Source organism: Phacochoerus africanus, chromosome X, assembly GCF_016906955.1.
Source record: "Phacochoerus africanus isolate WHEZ1 chromosome X, ROS_Pafr_v1, whole genome shotgun sequence".
In the NCBI taxonomy this organism is placed as follows: domain Eukaryota; kingdom Metazoa; phylum Chordata; class Mammalia; order Artiodactyla; family Suidae; genus Phacochoerus; species Phacochoerus africanus.
The window spans coordinates 66,636,233-66,655,886 of record NC_062560.1 but is presented as its reverse complement, the minus strand read 5'-3'; the positions used below and the strand labels follow the sequence as shown (position 1 = coordinate 66,655,886).

General features: G+C 37.1%; 1 pseudogene; it reads left to right on the top strand.

Annotated features, from left to right (window-relative positions):
* Nucleotides 1–3,939: 3,939 nt before the first annotated feature.
* LOC125118054 (ubiquitin-conjugating enzyme E2 variant 1-like) lies at nt 3,940–4,258 on the top strand (annotated as a pseudogene).
* Nucleotides 4,259–19,654: the final 15,396 nt, after the last annotated feature.

Here is a 19,654-nt window from a genome sequence, read left to right as displayed (position 1 = left end):
CCAAAAATGTAGAGGAGAGATGAGAGATACACGATTATTTGTGAAGGACCATGAAGTGTGGATAGTATTGTCCCTAAGATGAGTATAGTCATTGAATTTTGGAAGAAAAAGGAATCCATTATGACCTGTGAATTGAATACCTATAGGGGAGAAGTGAGTAAGACTTGGAAACCAATTGAGGTCATATCAAGAAGTACCTTGAATGCAAGAATACAGAGTTTATGTTTTATTCTGTAGGCAGTGGGACTGCTGACTGATATTTTTTAAGAAGGGGATTGACATGAATGAGGTTGCACTTTAGGAAATTCAGTTATTATGTCACTTGCAGGAGGAATTACAGAGCTGAGCAGCAGAAGGCAGAGCAGTCAGCAATGAGACATCTGGTGAGACATTCCAAGGGTCTGGATGAGAGTAATTTGGGGCATAACAACACTGTAAAACAATAAAGGTTTGATTTTTGTGCCAGTGTACCTTAGTTCATTACTACCCCCAGGCCTTGACTCCTCTATATCTAGTGTCATTTGACCACATGATATCTGGTGAAATCTATCCAAGGTTTCTCTACCTCTCCTGGAACTGATCTACTCTCAACCCCAAGGCCTTTCTTAAGGTCTCAGCACCCCTGGGCCTTGCTTTTTTGCAGCACTTAATCATAGGATGTTAGAGCTCAAGATCACACATTGAGGTTACTTTGACTCTAGACTATTTGACTCCATTTTTTTAAAATATGTATACCATGATGTGGAAATTCAGAGAGGAAAGTGACTTACCCAAAGTTACCTGTAGAGTTAGGGTCTATACTAAGGCTGCAGGGGGAAAAAAGGCATAAGGAATTAAGGTCATTGCAATGTTCCTTCCTCTGAATTACATTGCCAGTTCCTCAGGCTGTTATTCACCACTGAGAAAATTTTAGGCAGCAGAGTGTTTGGTTGGGAGTATCTGGTTAGATCCAGTCCAGTTTACCAAGTTGTAGCCAGAACAGTGTGTGCCTTTGGCCTCTTCCAGCAAGACTATTCTCTCTTTAATTAAACTTAGTCCCCAGCTGACAGAACAAGTGGCATATGGAAAGAAGCTGAGAAAGCAGCACTGCTGAAAGAATAAAGCCAAAGTGACTGGGGTCTGGGGAAAATCAGATTACTGAGAGGACTGAGCAAAGAGGGTCTCCCCCATCAAATAGGATATAAGGGAGTAAATAGGTGACTGATAAAGCCTATATTTAAGAAAATATGAAGGAGTTTAATGAGGGAAATAAAAGAATAGTGATCTGAATAGAAAAATATGAAGGGGACAATTATGTGTGGAGAAAAATATGCGGGATTAGTGTAATTAATAGCTTATGGGAATGATTCTCAGAAGAATTTTATTATCAAAAACTATATGCTGAGCCTCTTCCCAAGCAGAATACAAAAAGAGTGGCATTTTATTAATATAAATCTAATCTATAAATGCATATTGTAATTAATTCTTATTACAAAATTAAAAAGATCACAAGTTAAGATGCTGTTATACTCTTTTTTTGTTAAATTTGATATTATACCTGCACTTGAGGTTTTTATTTAATCAAAATTTACACATTTTTAAAACTACAAATAAAACATTTTCAGACTTTGTAAATCATTTTTATGAGATGCAAGAATCCACAGACCACACCTTAAACCATCAGTTTAACATGTATTTTTCCTAGGGCAATTCATCATTTAGTGGGAGTTCCAAAGAATTTTCTTCAATTGAATGAATAAATATTTAACTGAGAAATTTCAGACAGTAGAACTTCTCAAAAAAATGTCAAAATCCCCGAGGCTAGTGTAGGTGGTGGACAATTTGAAGATAAATATCACATTAGCTTTTATAATTTTGTATATAAAAATGAAATTGATCCTATTGCCTTGTAATATAAAATACAAAAATAAAGCCTGGCAAAAGGTTTCTTGGCTAGTGAGAGATGTGAAAAATATAGGACATAATTCTCAAAATGGAGAGTAATGTCCCCCTTGTCAAGAAGCCATATCAAACTTCTGGTGGAGACATGAAATTTTTTTGCTTATAGACTAGAGGCATGGGATTTTTAAGGGATGAAAACAATATTTTACAGCATACTATGTTCTTTTTTAAATTTTATTTTATTTTTATTAGAGTATAGTTGATTTACAGAATTCTATCAATTTCTGCTATAGAGCATAGTGACTCATTATATATAGTAATAGATATATATATTATTTTTCTCATACCATGTTCCATCATGTTCTATCCCAAGAGACTGGATATAGTTCCCTGTGCTGTACAGTAGGACCACTTGCTTATCCATTTTCAGTGTAATAGTTTGCATTTACCAATGTTCTTAATAATAGCAAAACAGAGGACATAAAGACCCTAGATCTCTTTTGTATAACATGAACTTCTGTTTTACATAAACTGAAAGAATAGATAAGGATTGACACCTGTTTCTACAACTAAAGCAGAAGATCTTAACATGAGTCAGAGCTTCAAGGCATATCTAAGCTCTCTGAAATTATATACATATTCTACATATATGTACATTTTTCTGGGAAGAAGGGGCACAATTAAATTCACCAAAAGATTTATGCTACTCCCCCATGAAAATAAAGGTTAAGAACCACAGAATTGAAGTATACAAGAAAGCTGCATGGCGTTCCAGGGTGTGTAGTTTGCAAAAACAAATGTGGAAGGTAATTTGGAAGGAGGTAAAATTTTCGTAATGAAAAATCATTAAATTTGATAATGTTTCAAGAATCTATGATTGCAATATGTTGCTATCCAAATTAACATGAGGTGTTTGTGTATCCCTGTGGAAAATTTTTGTGTGGAGGGAAACTGTGGGCAAAGCAGTATTCAGAGAACAAAGTTATGTGCTAGAAGTGAGGACAGATAAGAAGATAGACCTGGTGCTCTAAAAACCCACTAGGAAAACTTTCTCAAAATAAACATTTCAGTCACAATGGTTTCTGAAATTGACCAAATTTTTAAAATCAATTTTGACCCAACATTTAATTACCTATATGCATTATAATACCACCACCTTGTGGAATATAGTGGAAATTCATTCATGTATTTAGGTGGCTGTTCAGTCAATTGTTCTCAAAGTGTGTCCTATGAACACCTGGGGGTACCTAAGATATATTCAGGGGATCATACAGTCAAAACTATTTTCATAATAATACTAACATGTAATTTTCCTTTTTTACTGTGTTGCATTTGTACTGACACAAATGATGAGTAAAACTATTGACATCTTACCATGAACCATGACAATGAGCTCAAATTATATTATTAGTCATTGTGCTTTACACCGCTATGCATATGAAGGAAACCAAAACCTTCTTATGAAATAGCTTTTAGTACCTTTTAAAGTAATTTTGTAGACAAAGCTAAAGGATTCAATGTACAGAAATTCACTTTGTCAATTTTGCTTGTAAGATATCCCTCCAAGTACTGAGGAATTTCCGTGAGTGGAAAACATTTTTTAGCATCACAGAAAAGAGGCTTGTGCATTAATCCTCACTTCTCCACCCATTAACGTCAGGCTCCAGGAGTTTTTCTCTCTATAAAGGGGATATTCCTATGAGTTTCTGCACTGAGAAGCTGTGAGGATTAAAAACTTGATATATCCTCCAATAAGTGTTGACTCTTCTAGTATCCTCCATTCCTCCCTGTGCCAAGAGTTTATCAAAGAAATTAATCTTCAGAGAAACCCTATGAAGCTAACATTTCCATCACTATTTTCAGGTGGAAAAACTGAGGCCATGAAAGAATCAAGTCTCTTACCTGAAGTCACACAACAATGAAAGTGGTAAAGGAGGACTTTAACCAGGGATATTTCACTCCAGAGAAGTAAAAATTCCTTGCAATTTCTGACATTAGAAGAACTTATAAAAGTTGAGAAATGAAGAAGAGATTGCATAGTTAGCTGGGGTCAAGAAAATGATGAAGACACAAAACAAGATGAAGAGGGTAACTGTTTACAAAAACTGGATATACGGCCTTAAAACAGACTATGGACCTAAATACCCAGAATCACATGACTTTGTAAGATTTGTAACCAAAAAAATAATATGAATGTAGTTAATAGTACTAATGGCATTGTAAGCCTAAGAGCCATGTTGGTGCTAGCAAAACAGCAGAATTCCTATGGCAGCAAAGTTGTCCTGCAAGAGCTTTATTGATGTCTAAGAGTTTAATAATGTCTACAGAAATTATGATAATCCCTCAGCCACCTGAAGGACAGAGTTACAGAAACTAATCAAAAAGAAAAACTACTGTCTCTCTCAAAGTTCTATTTAAATAGTCTTTATTTTCCTTAATGGTGATGTTTTAAAGATATGTATAATAGAGCTCAAAGTACTGGAAAAAAGCTCTCATTCAAAGGCAATTTATCCACATCCATGGCAAAAAAGAGCAAAAAAAAGGAAGGTATCTTAAAATTATGTAGATAATATTAATTTTTGTACATTTGAAATACATAATGTGTGCTATAGGCATAACATGCTGTAAAGTATACCTATTGTCCACATAGTTGAACTTCTGGAATAAAGACATTATATTTAAATTGATTCCCATCACAATGTGGCACATCTAAATTAACTGTGAAAAGGCATGTCACACAATAACCTTGCTGCTGATTACATGGCCTAGAGTCTCTGCCTTCACCCCACTTTCACTCCCCTTGATTTCTTCCCTTCAGCTTGAGATAGGTTATTAGAATAGAAGGTTTCATCACAGCCTGTGAGACTACTGATAGGCTTGTTTGGGTGCTTCATCTGCAACCCTGGTTTCTTTTATAAGTCTTAAATAATAACCCCATTTCAAGCCATCATGCTTTCCCCAATCTCCTCTACTTAGTCCCTTGACTGACATATAGATTTTAACTCCTTCCATTCCTCTTGAACTTTGGCGAGGAATTCAGAACTTTCCTGGTATCTTCTCTCATACAACCTTTTTAGGAGTGCTGCTCTTTTCTTCTTCCTCCAGAACTCCCCTCCTATAGATTCACCACCAAACACTTTCCATGAAACTTCCTTGTTTCAGCTAGAAGCAGTCAAATAAGGTTGCAAAGAGTTTCTGATATCCCTTATTCAGCTTTGGAACCAAATTTATTCATTCTCCAACAGGCAGGAAAATGAAAATCAGGTCATCAACCCTTCCATTTCCTGCTGTCATCACAAGCTGATGCATTTTTTAGCTCTTGTTTTGATATTATGAAAATAACAGATAGACACCAGGGCTAGTCAGATCTGCCAGCTCTCAAAATCCTTAGTGGGTTAAACTTAGAGATGTACCACATTAAGAAATTTTATTTCACTGAATGAGTCTTCTTTTCCTGTAATTGCATTTAACTTTAAAAAATTTTTTAAAAAGGGAAAATATTTGGAGGATAAAATGGGAGGTTGTGATTGATATATACACACTACTATATATGGAATTGATGAGTAACAAGGATCTACTATATAGCACAGGGAAATCTACTCAATGCACTATAGTGACCTACATGGGAAAAGAATTTTTAAAAGAATGGATATATATATATGTGTGTGTACATATATATACACACATATATATACATATATATTTATAACTGATTTATTTTGCTGTACACCTGAAATAAATGCAGCATTGCAAATCAACTATTCTCTAATTTTTTTTAAATTGAAGGCTTCCCTTATATCAAAACTTGAAAAGATATCACAAAAAAAGAAAATAACAGGCCAACATCACTGATTAACATAGATGCAAAAATTCTCAACAAAATATTATCAAAATGAATCCAAAAATACATGAAAAGGATCATACACCATAGTCAAGTGGATTTATCCTTGGGGTGCAAGGATTCTTCAATATCCACAAATCAATCAGTGTGATACACCACATCAACAAACTGAAAAATAAAGACCATATGCTCATCTCAATAGATGCAGAAAAATTTTGACTTAATTCAACACCCATTTCCGATTAACAAAAAAACCCTTCAAAAAGTGGGCATAAAGGTAACCTACCTCGAAATAATAAAAGCTATATATGACAAAATTACAGCCAGTATCATTCTCAACTGTGAAAAACCAAAATTATTTCCACTAAGATCAGGAATCAGATAAGAATGTCCACTTTCACTACTGTTATTCAACATAATTTTACATGTCCTTTTAGCCTCAGCAGTCAGAGAAAAATAAATAAATAAAAGGAAACTGGTAGTTCCCATTGTGGCTCAGTGGTAAAAAATTTGACTAGTATCCATGACAATGTGGGTTCAATCCCTGGCCCCATTCAGTGGGTTAAGGATCTGGCATTGCTGTAAGCTGTAGTGTAGGTCTAGACATGGCTTGGATCTGCCATTATTATGGCTGTGGTGTAGGATGGCAGGTGCAGCTCTGATTTGACATCTATCCTGGGAATTTCCACATGCCAGGAGTGCAGCCCTAAAAAGAAAAAAAAAGAAATAAAAGGAATTTAAATTGGAAAATAAGCAAAATTATCACTGTTTGCAGATGACATGATTGTATACCTAGAAAATCCTAAACACTCTGCCAGAAAACTATTTAGAGCTCATCAGTGAATTTGATAAAGTAGCAGGACACAAAATTAATACACAGAAATCAATTGCATTTCTATATACTAACAATGAAAGATCAGAAAGAGAAATTAAGGTAACAATCCATATGCCTTCACATCAAAAAGAATAAAATACCTAGGAATAAAGAGACAAATAAAGAGATAAAATACCTGTACTCTGAAAACTATAAGACATAGGTGAAAGAAATAAAAAAAAATTACACCAACAGATGGAAAGATACATCATACCCTTGTATCAGAAGAATCAATATTGTCAAAATGGTTATATGTCATTACATGACTATAGCTTCAGTGCCATCCCTATCAAATTACCAATGACATTCTTCACAGAACTAGAATAAAATATTTTAAAAATTGTATGGAAACACAAAGGACCCCAAATACTCAAAGCAATATTGAAAAAGAAAAACAGAACAGGATGCATCAGGATTCCTGACTTCAGACTGTACTACAAAGCTACAGTAATCAAAAGAGTATGGTACTGGCAAAAAAAAAGAAAGAAAGAAATATAAACCAATGGAACAGTATAGAAAGACCATAAATAAATCCAAGTACCTATAGTAAACTAATCTATGACAAAGGAGGCAAAAACATACAGTAGAAGAAAGACAGTCTTCAATAAATGGTGCTGGGAAAACTGGACTGCTATCTGTAAAAGAATGAAATTAGAATACTCCAACACCATACACAAAAATAAACTCAAAATGGATTAAATACCTAAACATGAAACCAGATACTATAAAACTCCTGGTGGAAAACATAGGCAGAACACTCTTTGATATAAATCACAATAATATCTTTCTGGATCCACATCTTAGAGTAATGAAAATAAAAATAAAAATAAACAAATAGGATCTAATTAAATGTAAAAGATTTTGCATAGCAAAGGAAACCTAAAAAAGGAAAGACAACCTGCAGATTGGGAGAAAATGTTTGCAAATGAAGTGATCTACCTGCGATTCATGTCCAAAATATACAAACATCACATGGAGATTTATATCAAAAAAACAGTCCACCAAAGAGTTCCCATTATGGCTCAGTGGAAATGAATCTGACTAGCATCCATGAGGATGCAGGTTTGATCCCTGGCCTCACTCAGTGGGTTAAGGATCCAGCGTTGCTATGAGCTGTGGTATAGGTTGCAGACACAGCTAGGGTCCGGCACTGCTGTGGCTGTGGTGTAGGCCAGCAGCTACAGTTCTGACTTGACCCCTAGCCTGGGAACCTCCATATACCATGGGTGTGGCCCTAAAAAGACAAAAAAATCTAGAAAAAATAAAAGCTGGAGGGAGTGTGGAGAATATGGAACCCTCCTACACTACTGGTGGGGATGTAAATATGAGGAATAGTATGGAGGTTCTTTAAAATCTAAATATAGAAATACCATATGATCCAGCAATCCCACTCCTGGGATTCTACATAGAAAAAATTACAATTCAAAAAATGACCCTAATGTTCATTGCAGTACTATTTACAATAGCCAAGACGTGGAAGCAACCTAAATGCCCAATGACAGAGGAATAGATAAGGAAGATGCAGTACATATATACAATGTAATATTATCTATCCATAAAAAAGAATGAAATAATGCCATTTGCCTCACCATGGATGGACCTAGAAATTCTCATATTGAGTGAAGTCAGAGAAAGGCACATATCATATGATTTCACTTATGTGTGTAATCTAATAAAAATTATACAAAGGACACACAGATTTCAAAACCAATCTTATTGTTACCATAGGTTAAACTATTGAGGGGGAGGGAGGACTTGGGAGGATGGGAATAACATATATACACTATTGTGTAAAATGGATAATTAACAAGGACCTACTGCATAGCACAGGAAAATCTACTCAATACTTTTAATAACCTATATGGGAAAAAAGAATGGATATATTTATATATATAACTGATTCACTTTGTCATACACCTAATACTAATATGACATTGTGACTCTATAATACTTAATAAAATTAATTTTTTTTGTCTTTTTTTGCCATTTCTTGGGCCACTCCTGCAGTATATGGAGGTTCCCAGGCTAGGGGTCTAATCAGAGCTGTAGCTGCCAGCCTACGCCAGAGCCACAGCAACGCGGGAACCAAGCCGCATCTGTGACCTCACCACAGCTCACGACAATGCCAGATCGTTAACCCACTGAGCAAGGGCAGGGATCAAACCCACAACCTCATGGTTCCTAGTCGGATTCGTTAACCACTGCGCCACAACGGGAACTCCAATAAAATTAAATTTTTAAAAAAATGAAATATTTTTAAACAAACAGGATACCCATTTGTTCATTCTCACAAACCAGTAGAGTCTAGTTTAGAAAAAGACAAAACAAAAAACAAAATCTTGAATATGGTGTGTATTTTTTTTTTTTGATCCTGCTTATCCTCATGATCTTCAGTAGGGATGTAGAAAGAATTTAGTGTACACAACTGGTCTCAAAAATTGATGGACTTGTTTTCCAGTTTTCTATTCTGGATCACTAAATGCTGAAATGTGATTGCATAATAAAATAAAAGCAATTTGTTGTTTTCTAAAAGTGTTTTTATTTTACTAAATTTGAACACTTTATTCTTTTACACATTTTATGTGACAGAATAAGAAATGTGCATAAAGCCTCTCTGCTACTTACCAAAGTATCATATGGTTGTCTCAAGGAAAAGTGTTTGTGTTATTGAGTTGCAAACTGAACAAACTGCCTTTGTCATGGAGCATCATTTTTACTGAAAAGAATGATTAACAAATAAACTATGCTATTTGGACTTGGATATTTGGCATATATTTCATAAAAAATGAAGAGGAGTTCCCATTGTGGTGCAGTGGAAACGAATCTGCCTAGTTTCCATGAGGTTGCGGGTTTGATCCCTGTGGTGCTGGTCGCAGACACAGCTCAAATCTTGAGTTGCTGTGGTTGTGGTGTAGGCCAGCAGTGTAGCTCCGATTGGACCCCTACCCTGGGAATCTCCATATGCTGCAGGTATGGCCCTAAAAAGAAAAAAAATGAATTAAGAGCTTGTTACATCAAGGAAGACAACTGATAATACTTGTTCTCAATTATAAAATTTGAGATTTTAAGTGAAATTTTGAATTTTGGAAAACTTGTATCTTCTAGTGTTAGCTCAACAGATTCCTAATAACTTCTGATAAAATCAGTGGTAACAGTAAAAAAAAAAAAAAAGTGTTTTGTAATATTATGTAATGGAATGTACCAACATTAAACAAATAATTTTAAAAAATCAGGCATGGGTAAAACATCCATTCAAAGTATAAGACAGACCAATGGATTTATGTAGTAGAGCTGGGAAAGTTCCTTAATATGTTTTCAAACTCCATATTATAACCATACTTTAAGAAATTACTGGAGTTCCTGGAGTTCCTGTGGTGGCGCAATGGTTAACGAATCCGATTAGGAACCATGAGGTTGCAGGTTCGATCCCTGCCCTTGCTCAGTGGGTTAACGATCTGGCATTGCCGTGACCTGTGGTGTAGGTTGCAGATGCGGCTCGGATCCAGCGTTGCTGTGGCTCTGGAGTAGGCCGGTGGCTGCACCTCCGATTGGACCCCTAGCCTGGGAACCTCCATATGCCATGGGAGTGGCCCAAGAAATAGCAAAAAAGACAAAAAAAAAAAAAGAAATTACTGGAGTTCCCATCGTGGTGCAGCAGAAACAAATCCAACTAGGAACCATGAGGTGTGGGTTCGATCCCAGGCCTTGCTCAGTGACTTAAGGATCCAGTATTACCCTGAGCTGCAGTGTAGTTTGCAGACATGGCTCAGATCTGCCATTGCTGTGGCTGTGGCGAAGGCCAGCAGCTACAGCTCTGACTAGATCCCTAGCCTGGGGACATCCATATGCCACAGGTGTGGCCTTAAAAAGACAAAAAATAAAAAACAAAAAAATAAATTAAAAAAATAAATTACTACTTGTCTTGTTTTGGTGTTTTATCAAAGAAAAATATGCACATTTATGGGAAAAGACTATTAAAATACTCTTCCATTTTGCAGCTACATACCCACATGAGTTTAGATTTTTCCCCTAAATTACAACAAAAATAACACATCACAAAACAACATACCTGCAAAAATAGATGTGAGGACCCAGCTATTTTTGTTACTTTTTTGGCAACACCCACAGCATGCTTAAGTTTCCAGGCCAGAGATCAAACCCACACCACAGCAGCAACCCGAGTCATTCAATGACAATGTCAGATCTTCAACCCACTGAGCCACAAGTGAACACTAGGATCCAGCTATTTTATATTAAGCTAGATATAAAGAGATCTGCAAAAATATGAACCGATTCCAGTCTTCTCAATATTTTTGTAGTTATTTTTAATAAAATGTGTTATTTGTGGCCATATAAAATTGTTTATTATTGTTAGTTTTAAATGTATTGATAAATGAATTTTTTTTTATTTTCCCACTATACAGCAAGGGGATCAAGTTATCCTTACATGTATACATTACAATTACATTTTTTTCCCCACCCTTTCTTCTGTTGCAACATGAGTATCTAGACAAAGTTCTCAATGCTATTCAGCAGGATCTCCTTGTAAATCTATTCTAAGTTGTGCTTGATAACCCCAAGCTCCAGATCCCTCCCACTCTCTCCCTCTCCCATCAGGCAGCCACAAGTCTCTTCTCCAAGTCCGTGATTTTCTTTTCTGAGGAGATGTTCATTTGTGCTGGATATTAGATTCCGGTTATAAGTGATATCATATGGTATTTGTCTTTGTCTTTCTGGCTCAATTCACTCAGTATGAGATTCTCTAGTTCCACCCATGTTGCTGCAAATGGCATTATGTCATTCTTTCTTATGGCTGAGTAGTATTCCATTGTGTATATAGACCACATCTTCCTAGTCCAAGCATCTGTTGATGGACATTTGGGTTGTTTCCATGTCCCGGCTATTGCGAATAGGGCTGCAATGAACATGCAGGTGCATGTGCCTCTTTTAAGTAGGGTTTTGTCTGGATAGATGCCCAAGAGTGGGATTGTGGGGTCATATGGAAGTTCTATGGGTAGATTTCTAAGGTATCTCCAAACAGTTCTCCATAGTGGCTGTACCAGCTTACATTCCCACCAACAGTGCAGGAGGGCTCCCTTTTCTCCACACCCATTCCAGCACTTGTTATTTGTGGATTTATTAATGATGGCCATTCTGACTGGTGTGAGGTGATATCTCATGGTAGTTTTGATTTGCATTTCTCTTATAATCAGTGATGTTGAGCATTTTTTCATGTGTTTGCTGGCCATCTGTATATCTTCTTTGGAGAAATGTCTATTGAATATTTTTTTAATTTTATTTTTCACTTCTAATATGATAAATTTTATACACACATACACACACACAGTGGAGTACTACTCAGCTATATCTAGGTTAATATAAAATAACTGGATGCTTGGGTTCACTTGTGGCTCAGCCGGTTAAGGATCTGACATTGTTCATCAACAGATGAATGGATAAGGAAGTGGTGTGTGTGTTTGTGTATATGTATTATAAACATTAATATAATCAAACATTCTTCAATGTTCTCAAAAATTTGTAATAGTGTAAATATACCCTGAGAGTAAAAAGCTTATAAATCACTGGCATAAGTGAAACAACAGCTTGGTTAAAATATTAACTCAAAAATTGATTCCCCTCTTGCTGAGGGATTTACTGGCATATATTTACCATGAACCCGCTTTCTCTTGGTGAATATAAAAAGAAGAAAAACTAGAAAACAAAAACAAAAGCCCTCTTCCAGTTTAATTTTCTGAGTCATTAGAATGGTTATTTGTAATTCATTAGAACTGAGGGAGCCCTCCTTGACTTATGTTGAGGGTGGGCTGTTTTCTGTCTTCCTCTCTGGGAATGGTCAAATGTAGGTACTCACCTCTAAAATTCCAGGTGATTTCCTAAGAGAAATTAATGGCCCAATGACCTCAAAATTGTGCAAAGTCTCAGCAAAGTGAAATTTGTAGTATCACACACATAGAAGGCCCAGGCCTGGAAATCAGCTATAGAAAACACAAGCCTGCTTCTACCAAGGAAATTATTTCTTAAGAAACCATCTACAAACTAGTTCTAATGAAAGAGAAAACAGTGTACACTAGACTACTCTCCGTATAATCTTGGAAATTTAACATACCAGTCTGTGTTTAGGTTCATTATGGGTAACTTCTACTTCAGAGAGTCAAAGAGTTGAATATTTACAGTTTCACATAATTCAACATAATCATTGTCTTGCTCCATTTTTCCTCTTTTAAATCATCTTGCCAAATTTGTCCTTCCATAAAGAGGCAACTTTTATCCATAATTCACCAATTAAATAATTACCAAAGACTGCAATTGCCTAGGCATCACATTACTTACTGTATCCCCCACACACCTCATGATTTTCTGCCTTTATGTCATTACATATGATGTATCTATGCCTTTCTTTGAATATCCTAACCTGTCTTTGAGAACTTCTCACAAATGTTACTGTCATTATGAATACTTTATTGATTCCCCTCAAGCAGATAACAGTAATGCACTGTTTTGTGATTTAAAATTTATTTATAAAGATTTACTAACATTATTTAACTCCCTCCTCTGAACTCCATACTTCATTGTTGGCACCACTCTTATGCCACTTTTCATATTCTGATTCATATTCTAGCTATTACCATTATTGTCATATCTCATCCTTCTTAACAGTGTGTAGTACAGTGTGTCTTTATGATCTTTCAAACTCTTGGAGCACTACACAGAATACTTTAAAAAAGAGATTATAAGCAATATATATGAGTTGAATTGATCCCTGATGAAAAAAAGTAATTTAGGGTTGGAGACAAAATATCTATCTACCATATTTACTTCCAAATAATCCATATGGCAAATAGAGTGGCAAGGGAAAAAAGTAATGAGAAAAAAATCATGAACAACACTATCAAGAAACTACATATAATGGACATTCATTCTACCCAACAGTAGCAGAATACACATTCTTTTTAGATACACATGGAATATTGACCAACTAGGCAACATACTTGGCAAAAAGAAAAATTAAGGCTTCTAATTTTTTACTGAAATAAAGTTGACAACCAATATTGTGTTAGTTCCAGGTGTATCACATATTGATTCTGCAATTGCATACATTATGAAATGATCACCACAATAAGTCTAATAATTGCCCATCCCTATACAAAGTTGTCACAATGTTATTGACCATATTCTTTATCCTCTACATTATATCTCTGTGGCTTTCTTATTTTATAACTGGAGGACTGTATCTTTTAATCTCCTCAACTTATTTTACACCTCTCCCTTCTGGCATCCACATGTTTGTCTACTCTAAGTTTGTTTTCATTATTGATTGTTATATTCTTAATTTTTTAATGAAGTATAGTTGATTACAATATTATATAAGTTACAGATGATTGATTAAAATTTTTAAAGGTTATACTCACTTTATACTTATTACAGAATATTGACTATATTCCTCATGTTGTAAAATATATCAATGTACTTTATTTTATACCTAATAATTTTTACCTCAATCCTCCACCTCTATGTTACCCCCTTCCCTCTCCCCACTAACCCACTAGTTTGTTATCACTCTCAGTAAGTCTGCTTCCTTTTTGTTATATTCACTAGTTTGTTGCATTTTTTAGATTCCACATGTAAGTGATATCATACATTATTTTTCTCTGACTAAATTCACTAAATTTCACTTAGTGCAATACCTTCCAAGTTTATCCATGTTTCTTCAAATGGCAAATTTTTGCTCTTTTTATGGCCAAGTAATGCTCCATTGTTTGTATGTATATGTGTATGTGTATATATACATATATATACACACAAACACACACACCACTTCCTTATCCATTTATCTGTTAATGAACAATTTAGGTTGCTTCCATATATTGGCAATTATAAACAATGCTGTGAGAAAAAGAACAGAGGAAGATGGCAGAAGAGTAGGGGAACACACTCACCCTCTCCCACAAACACACACACGAAAAAAACACATCTACAGATTAAATGACTTGCACAGAACAGCAACCAATCGCTGGCAGAAGAACCTAAACTCCAACAATGGCAAGAATTTCATGACATTACTAGGTAAAACAAGAGAAAAGTGGAAAGTGAGAGAAGGTGAATCCGAGCTGGACAGGTGCTCCCAAAAGGGAACTGTGGAGGAGAAAGGGATCCTGAACCCTGGAAAGTCACCTACTCAATGGAAAGATCAACCAAATTGGAGGGATCTCCAGATGCAGAGAAGAGTGTAGCAGTAAGTGTGAGTTCTGAAAAGCAGAGTGAGAACCGAACAAATCATCTGAACTACTGGCACAGTCACCAAAAATTGAGATGCTTGGGTGGGGGCTGGGCACCTAGACCTCAGCTCCGGAGGTTAGTCCACGGGAAAGGGCTGGGGTGGGTGGAGCAGAGACTGCTTGGGGGTCTAGGAACTGGTCTGTCAAGTTTGACAGGGCAAAGACTGCCTGGGAGACTAGAAAGCAGAGCATCGCGGGGGGAGGGAGCAATATGCTAAGGGTGGGGAAGTGGAAAGCCACATCAGAGGGAACTTGGGAGAAGAGCTGGGTCTGTGCCAGTGTTGGGGAGAGGAGAGAAGAAGGGGTGGGCTGCAGTAGAATACTCCCCACAACACAGCAAGCTCACTGGCCTGCCAGCTATCAGAAATCTGTGTTTCCCAGTGCATCTCCCCCCACAACCACTTACACACATGCCAGACCTGGGGCTGCCTGCCACCCCAGAGGGATGGCCTCAAGAATTGTCAGAAGCTGGGGAGTTCCCGTCGTGGCGCAGTGGTTAACGAATCCAACTGGGAACCATGAGGTTGCGGGTTTGATCCATGCCCTTGCTCAGTGGCTTAAGGACCTGGTGTTGTCATGAACTGTGGTGTAGGTTGCAGACACGGCTCAGATCCTGCATTGTGGTGGCTCTGGCATAGGCCAGTGGCTACAGCTCGTTTCGACCCCTAGTCTGGGAACATCCATATGCCACAGGGGTGGCACTAGAAAAGGCAAAAAGACAAAAAATAATAATAAAAAAAATTTGCCAGAAGCCTACCACCGCAGGGGCTTTCCCTGCCCTGGCCTGCTTGCCCTTTGGAGGGGCTACACCCCCATGGAGTAGCACCAAATACTGCCAACCCCCGGGAAAAGGCCTGCAGCCTAGAAAAGCTAGAACAAGCTCAGTTGGGCGATGAAAAGATCTGCCTACATTCTAAGGAAGTCCTTCCGAGTCAGGCTGCCCCAGAGAAGAGCCTCTTTGGTTCACAGCAGCCCAGCTAGCTGCTCCAGCCTTCTGGGGGTGCCGCACTCCCACGGAAGAGCTGCACAGCACCACCAGCCCCCTGAAAGAGCCCCCACAGGCCAGAAAAGCTAGAACAAGCTTGGGCAGGCTATGAAAAGATCTGCCTACATTCTCAGGCAGTCCCTCTGAGTCGGGCTGCCCTGGGGAAGAGGCTCTTAGGTTCTCAGCGACCCAGATAGCTGCTCCAACCCTGGGGGGGGGGCTGCACTCCTGCAGAACAGCTGCCCAACACCACCAGCCCCCTGCAAGAGCCCCACAACCCAAAAACACCAAATCAAGCTCTGCCCGACTAAGTGAAATCTGCTCCCATCGTGGTGTGGATCTCCCAGTCCTGTCTGCCCTCAGGAAGTCCTCACTGCTTCAGAGAGAGACTGACAGCACTGTGCACCCTCCAGAAAAGCCACACTGCCTCAAAGAAGACTGACCAACAATACCAGACCTCAGGAAATATTCCATGGCAGTGACAAGGCAAACACTGCCTGATAACGGAGAGTACATCTCCATCAGGAAAAAGAAAACAACAAACAAGATGAAGAAGCTGAGAAACCACCCCCAGTGAAAACAACAGGAGAACTCACCTGAAGCAGTCAACAAGGAAACACATCTCTGCAGTCTGGCAGACCTGGAGTTCAAAAGAGAAATAGTGAAAATACTGAAGGAATGAAGAGAAGATATGAATTAATGCAGACACCCTCAGAAAGGAACTAGAAAATACAAGGAGGAGTCAAGAAAAACTAGAAAATTCATTTGCAGAACTGAACTAAGGGCAGTAGAAACCAGAAAGAATAATGCAGAAGAACGAATCAGTGATATGGAAGATAGAATAATGGAAATCACCCAATCAGGTCAGCAGACAGAAAACTAAATGAAAAAACATGAAAGCAATATAAGAGACTTATGGGATAATATAACGTGGGCCAATCTACACATAATAAAAATGCCTGAAGGAGCAGAAAAAGATAAGGGGATGGAAAATATATTTATATATATATTTATATAAACTTCCCAAATAGAAAGGATACTGAGTTGAAGACACAGGAAGCACAGAGGGCCCCAAACAAATTGAACCCAAATAGACCCACAACAAGACACATTATAATAAAAACATCAAAAGTTAGTGATAAAGAGAAGATCCTAAAGGCAGCAAGAGAAAAGCAAAATGCTACCTATAAGGGAACCCCCATAAGGTTACCGGCTTATTTCTCTACAGAAACACTACAGGCCAGGAGGGAATGGCAAGAGATATTTAAAGTGCTAAAAGGAAAAAAAATATGCAACCTAGAATACTCTATCCAGCAAGAATATCATTTAAAATAGAAGGGGAAATAAAAATTTTTTCCAACAAACAAAGGCTGAAAGAGTACAGCAATACAAAACCCAGGCTAAAAGAAATACTGAAAGGGCTTCTCTAAACCAAAAAGAAAGCAAGGAAAGAAAGGTAGGAAAAAGAAAAAAGAAAAGAGGAAGAACCAAGATTGAGGAAACCACAATCATAGAGCAGTCACTCAAATAAGCCAGCATACAGATTTAATCAGGAACATGTTTCAAACAAAATAAAATTAAAAAGAAAAAAAAAGAGTCATCAAAATCATAAAATGTGGGCAAGGGATGTGAGGAAATAGACCCTTTTTCATTTGTTTCTCTTCTTAATTTTAGTATAGTAATGAAGTGTTTGAACCTACAGGACCATCAGGCTAAAACACACAATTATAGGAAGGTGTTAGCATACTTAAAAAACAGGGCAACCACAAGCCAAAACCAAACATTGCATTCGCAAAAAATGAAAAAAAAAAGACACTCAAGCAGATCATAACCAGAGACCATCCAACCAAAAAAAGAAAGAAAGAATGGAGAACCATGGAATAAACTGGAACATGAGGCTTAAAATGGCAATAAATAATCATCTATCAATTATCACCTTAAATGTCAATAGACTGAATGCTCCAATCAAAAGACACAGAGTGGCTGAGTGGATAAAAAGGCAAAAACCTTCAATATGCTGCCTACAAGAAACCCACCTTATGACAAAGGACACATATAGATTGAAAGTGAGGGGTGGGAAAAAAAATTTCACGCCAATAGACATGACAGAAAAGTAGGAGTTGAAATACTCATATCAGACAAAATAGACTTTAAAACAAAAGACATAAAGAAAGACAAAGAAGGACACTACTTAATGATTAAGGGATCCATCAAGGAGAGGATGTTACTATCATTAACATATATGCCCCAAATACAGGAGCACCCAGATACATACAAAAAATATTATCAGACATAAAGGGAGATATTGATGAGAATACTATCATAGTAGGAAACTTTAATACCCCACTCACATCAATGGACAGATCCTCTAGACAGAACACCAATAAAGCAACAGAGATCCTAAAGGAAACAATAGAAAAGTTAGACTTAATTGATATCTTCAGGACACTACATCCAAAAAATCAGAATACATATTCTTCTCAAATGCTCATGGAATATTCTCAAGAATCGACCACATATTGGGACACAAAGCTAACCTCAACAAATTTAGGAGCATAGAAATTATTTCAAGTATCTTCTCTGACCACAATGCCATCAAATTAGAAACTAACCATGGGAAAAAAAATGAGAAAAAACCTACTACATGGAGACTACACAACATGCTACTAAAAAACTAGTGGGTGAATGGGGAAACCAAAAAGGAAATTAAAAAATACATGAGATAAATGATAATGAAGACAAAACCTCACAAAATCTATGGGATGCTGCAAAAGCAGGGCTCAGAGGGAAATATATAGTGATACAGGCCTTTCTCAAAAAAGAAAGATCTCAAATTGAAAACTTAACCCTCCACCTAAACGAATTACAAAAAGAACAAAAAAGACCTAAAGTCGGCAGAGGAAGAAAATTATAAAGGTCAAAGAAGAAATCAATAAAATAGAGACTCAAAAAACAATAGAGAAAATTAATAAAACCAAGAGCTGGTTCTTTGAAAAGGTGAACAAAATTGACACACCCCTGGCCAGACTCACTAAGAAGAGGAGAGAAAGAACCCAAATAAACAAAATTAGAAATGAAAAAGGAGAAAGCACAATGGATACAGCAGAAATACAAAAAACCATAAGAGAATACTGTGAACAACTGTGTGCCAACAAGTTTGACAATCTGGAAGAAATGGACAATTTTCTAGAATCTTACAGCCTGCCAAAACTGAATCAAGTAGAAACAGACCAACTGAACAGACCGATCACCAGAAATGAAATTGAAGACGTGATAAAATCACTCCTGACAACTCAAAGTCCAGGACCAGATGGCTTCACAGGTGAATTTTATCAAACATATAAAGAGGAATTGGTGCCCATCCTCCTGAAACTCTTTCAAAAGGTTGAAGAAGAAGGAATACTCCCAAAGACATTCTATGATGCCACCATCACCCTCATTCCAAAACCAGACAGAGATACCACCAAAAAAGAAAACTATCGCCCAATATCATTGATGAATATAGATGCAAAAATTCTCAACAAAATCTTAGCCAACCGAATCCAACAACATACCAAAAAAATCATACACCATGACCAGGTGGGGTTCATCCCAGGTTCACAAGGATGGTTCAACATACGCAAATCAATCAGCATCATACACCACATTAACAAAAGAAAAGTCAAAAATCATATGATCATCTCAATAGACGCAGAAAAAGCATTTGACAAAGTCCAACATCCATTCATGACCAAGACCCTCGCCAACGTGGGTATAGAGGGAACATTCCTGAATAT